Source organism: Egretta garzetta, unplaced genomic scaffold (assembly GCF_000687185.1).
Source record: "Egretta garzetta isolate BGI_Z169 unplaced genomic scaffold, ASM68718v1 scaffold268, whole genome shotgun sequence".
Classification (NCBI taxonomy): domain Eukaryota; kingdom Metazoa; phylum Chordata; class Aves; order Pelecaniformes; family Ardeidae; genus Egretta; species Egretta garzetta.
Genome location: NW_009260600.1, coordinates 1,712,964 through 1,717,810, shown reverse-complemented (window position 1 = coordinate 1,717,810; position 4,847 = coordinate 1,712,964). Strand labels below are relative to the sequence as shown.

General features: G+C 40.4%; 1 protein-coding gene across 4 annotated transcripts in view; it reads right to left on the bottom strand.

The window, feature by feature from the left end:
* FNDC3A (fibronectin type III domain containing 3A) overlaps window positions 1-4,847 on the bottom strand; it is a 109,157-nt gene that overhangs the window by 57,332 nt on the left and 46,978 nt on the right. Inside the window, exon 1 of one of the 4 annotated variants that reach the window (XM_035900320.1) lies at window positions 4,068-4,088. The exons of the other annotated variants lie outside the window; for them this stretch is intronic. The gene's annotated coding sequence lies outside the window, so the exon portion shown is untranslated. Of the gene's footprint in view, window positions 1-4,067; window positions 4,089-4,847 lie in introns of those variants that run through there. 4 annotated transcript variants of the gene reach the window in all.

The following is a 4,847-nucleotide window of genomic DNA, read 5'->3' as shown; positions in this document are numbered from 1 at the left end:
GGGTTCGAGGAGAGGGCGCGGCGGCTTTCCGGGGGGCATCGCCCCCAGGCAGGAAGGCTGCCGTAGCCCCCCCGCAGGACTGCTGCTCTGGTTTGTGCCGCTGGCCGGTGGGATCCAAGTTCTTTGGCCAAAAGGTTCTCCGTTAATTAGCATAATTAAGTTACAGGGCATTACTTCACCCAGTCCTTCCACAGGAGTTACCTTTAGCTGAACTGCTCATCAGTTCACACCTAAGAAAGGAGGCGCGCAAAGAGATCGGGTTGCAAACAAACACTTTCTGGCTGTCGCCTTCAGAAAGCTGCGATGACTTTGATACTAATCTGTGTGGATACTGCGGCTCAGGGACACCGCTATACTTAGCATTAGTCTAATGTGAACGGCGATGAATCACTGTTATCCCCAGGAGGAAATAGCATTCAGGATTTACTGCAGCACATTAGGTTAACTATGGCTCTATAGCCGAACACCCACACTTTGACATCACACCGGCGATGATATGCATCGCTGACGCAAGCAGTGCCAGGATCAAACACAAAGGCCACAGCGGTTGAAACAATGGAGCGCACAGCTGACGTAGCAGCACACCCCTCTAACACTGATGGGCTGCAGTAAATCAATTGTCCCAGATGCCACAAATAGTTGCACCACTCTGCCTTTTACATAATGGCTAAGACTTCAAAGTTTTATTTTGGGCTCCCAGCAGCCACAACTAATTAGGAAAAAAACAGTAACGGCCACCACCAATCGGTCTACATTTGTAAGGCGTGCCTGGAAAATACTTGCAAATTACTGCTTCAGGTTAACAGGCACTAAAAAATTGTCAAAAAGAATCATCAGCTTTACATTTACCAGGTGCAAGGTAACCAAAGCGAGTGATAACAGAAAAGAAAAGCAAACGCAGGACTTACTGTTAGGCCTGAGAAGAGGCACAAGAAGGAACTGTGAACACTGCAGGGACACAGGCGATCAGAAGACTTCAGTTTGCAATGCTGTCAATTTAACATATTCTTTACGCTCTAAATTCATCCTGACAAAACAGTCCCTTCCCCCACCCATCTGTCTGCTTTTGCCATCGAGGCCAGGGAACAGCAGCTGACAATGCAGCAACATCAATTTAAACATATTAATTGGCTACAAAAAAAAAAAAATAATCTATCCCTAGACTGCAGGCTGGCAAGTGCAAGGAAAAACTGAAGGTAAAACGTTCACAGTTCCTTTCAGAAGCAGGGGAAAAAAGCATCAGTTTCATCCACAGAGACCTCAGAATAAAGGATAAAAGAGCGGAAAGCTATGAAGCCTAACTATACTATTTCTAAAGATTATGTCCTAATGAGATCCTGCTCTTTCCCATGAAACCATACATACATACTCAGAAAAAAAGGATGTGAAATCCCTTCTCATAGGCAAACTGCAGAGATGACAGGTTCCTATAGCACTTCATCATTCATACAGCTATAGGTTTTAGTTTATAATGGCCTCACATATGTTCAAAGGGAAGAAGTGACAATGGTTTCTATGTTCAAATGTTAGATGTACTTTCATTTCACCTGTTTCTAAACAATGACCACTGTGCAATTTTGCAATTAAAAAAGACTGCAAGCCCATGCCTTTGAACGGTGCAACTTCACAACATGAAGTTAAACCAGGGAGCTTGCCAGAAGGATGATTTTAGTCTTCTGAGATAATCCAATAACAAAAAGTTTTTAGACATTGTTTCTGAAGCAAGTGTGTAGCACAGTGATCAACTCCATCCTACTTCGTTCCAAAAGTACCAATGAATCAAAGATGTTAATGTGGAAATACATCACAGACTTTGCACTGTGCAGCCTAGATTGTTAAATTGCTCCGTTTTGTTTCCTGTTTTAGGTTTAGACTTTGGGTAATTATTTATTAACTATGTGGAAAGAGTTATGCCAAAGAATTGTTCTCTCTCCCTCTTAGTCTTCAATTTAAGCACCAGGTGAACCGTAAATCATTGCATTTCAAACGGAGTCAAACGTGATATCCCATTCTTAACGCAGAGAAGCTTTGATGAAAATGTTTTTATTCTTAGCAGGAAAAATAATCTGTACTCCTAGTCTAATTGCATTGCATATTTGCTTAGCTTTTTCCTCAAGGAAAGCCTAATTTCCCAGTCCTTACGCTGAGCAGTACTGATACACAACTTTTTCAGACTAATATTTGATATTTTTGCATACTGCTTGATCATGTTCTATTTGATTCACAACATTCAGGATAAACTACAATTAATCATCTAACAGTTGTTACCACTAGAATTTGTGGGGGTTTTACCAGATTTTTATTTTTTTTTTTTGCCATATAGCACTGCAGACTGGAAAGTTAAAAAATTAAGCACAACGAACTATCAGTAGTAGTACTTTAGAGGTGAACAGTGCAAGTGAGTCTCAACAGCTGGCAGTTCTTGCGTGTAGACACTGGCTTCTACAAAAGAGCACGTTGATTCCACGAAGAGAGATCTTGGAAGGAACAAGCATTAACTTCAACTTCCTCCCCTCCTCCTGGCCTGGTTATGCCAAAAATGAAATTACATAGTATAATTACTTGTAAAGGCCTTTTTGGCATCATTATATTCAACTTATTACACTAATGAGTTATTTTTTCTGTGCATACTTACCTGGCTACATTGATTTGAAACAAGACTGCAAAATTACCTGGCATGTTCTGCTGTCTCAGAACTGGTGGCCAGAGAAGCCCCCCCGTCCTTTCTGCAAATTTCTTAATATTCCCCCCTCAAATTATTACACACACAGATGTGTGTGTGTATATATCTATCTACATACAGTTTAGGACTTGAATATGGCTTACTTAATGTTACTTATACCAATATCAGGTATTAAGAAAATCAATAACATACACATAAATGCTGAAACAATTTTACCAAATTCTAGGGTAGGATGTTTTAAAACTATGGATAAAAATACACAGAAGACTCTGGATATAGGAAAAGTCTGTTTGTGCAAACCGTAATTGAGTATTACAACACATGCAGTGTCAGAAACTTGAGCAAGAAATTAATACCAGAAAAGGCTGCCAAGAGAAAATGGTGCCCAACTCAAATTTTTATTTCTATCCAAGGCAGACACCTGGAATCTACTAAAGTGTTCCTGGAATCTACTAATAACACGTACTTGCATTTGAAAAGCTCCGAGTTGTTTAGGCTTCAAGATAATTATGTAAACTAATACAACGCAGGTTCAGATGGTCCATTTAAAATGGACAAAGCAGAACAAAAATTATGATTACAAGCAACTGAAGTCCTTCTAATATCTAAAATAAATACCACACACAACTTCCTTTAAAGAGACCAATTTGGGATTGGTTATTACTAACTGGAAGACATAAAACTCAGTTAGTAGGAGGTGAGGTGTCTCAGCTTTCCAGGAATCCCATAATCCAAGATTCTACATGATTTAACAGAAAAAGGGAAAACTAAGCATATCTAGAATGACACTGGCTCCACAACTAGAGTCCTAGGATGCAAAAACAGGGCTAAATTTTGTTCTTAGTAAAGGTAAAAGGTTAACGGTAACTGCTGATTTAAAAAAACCCTCACACCCGACAGCTCTGTCCCATAGAAATTTTACTCTCTTAGATGTAATTCTTGCACTAGGTAAAAGAGTTTGCTGTTCTAGTTCAGACGAAAAGCTCTTCTGTAACAACACAAAGAAATGGAAAGAGTTCAGTCCTTCAGGACTGCCTCTCTTCACATTCACTGCATACAATTATTTTTATGCCTACATTAGAGGTGTTCACTTGAGTTCACCAACAAATATTCTACCAACACTGCAGTTCCACAAACAAATGTTCAGGTGTAGGTTTCTAAACTACGAAATAAATTTTGAAGTGACACTTTATTGCACAGTTGTGTTTCAAATCACAAGTGAAAACAGTCCCTGAAGCTGACAATTCAAAAGGTGACATCTGGTAACGCGAAATCCTTCTGTCATACCACAAACTGTAAGGAACAAGCCCCAAGCAAATGACACAATCATCACACGATAAAAATGAGACATAAGACCAAGTTGAAAACATCTGATGTTACACACCTTACACTTTGAAGCATCTAAAGCAAACACTTGGCTTTGGCAGGGTGATTCACTGGCTGCCTCCGGAGAACAACTCTGCTTCTGCACATTTATCAGGGAGCCACCTCATACCAAATGACACAAATCATTAAGCACAGACAGCGTGTCCTCAAGTAGATAATCTGGTTCAGGCCTGCTCTGGTCTCTCTTCTGTCCAATTTCAGAAAAGTACATCAAGTTTTCCGAGATTCCTACTGTCAGGAAAAGGTCTTCCTGTCCAGTTTGTAGGTAGGCTAAATTCTGTGCTATGCTCAAGCAGATGAACCCCACAGCTTGCTCCTATCTAGGAGAGCACTATGAATACCAGACTATGGAATAACCTGGGTCACCTCTGCTGAAGATGGGCCACTAGAAACTGGAATGCAACACACTAAGCTCCTGTCCATGCTAGAGATGCTTAACTCCTTTAATCCAAGAGCTTCTAAACGGAAAATAGAGCCAGCCTTTTAAGAGGGAACCAGAACCCAGGACTTCACCTAAATGATCCAGGAATCCCCATTACATCAATGGAAAAAGGCAAATTGCCTTCTTGTGTAGTTTTCCTCTAGAATCTTATCTTTTTTTGAAGATGCCCATCTCCAAAAGACAACATAGAGAAAAGCCTAAGTTCAGAATACCCTAGAGCCTCATGGCTAGGGGACTGTGCTGGAATCTGGAGCTACAGGTTCAGATTCTGTGGTACTTCATAGAGCTAAAAACCTCACATCTTCTCGATTCTGGGCAAGTGCTTTAACCAATTTC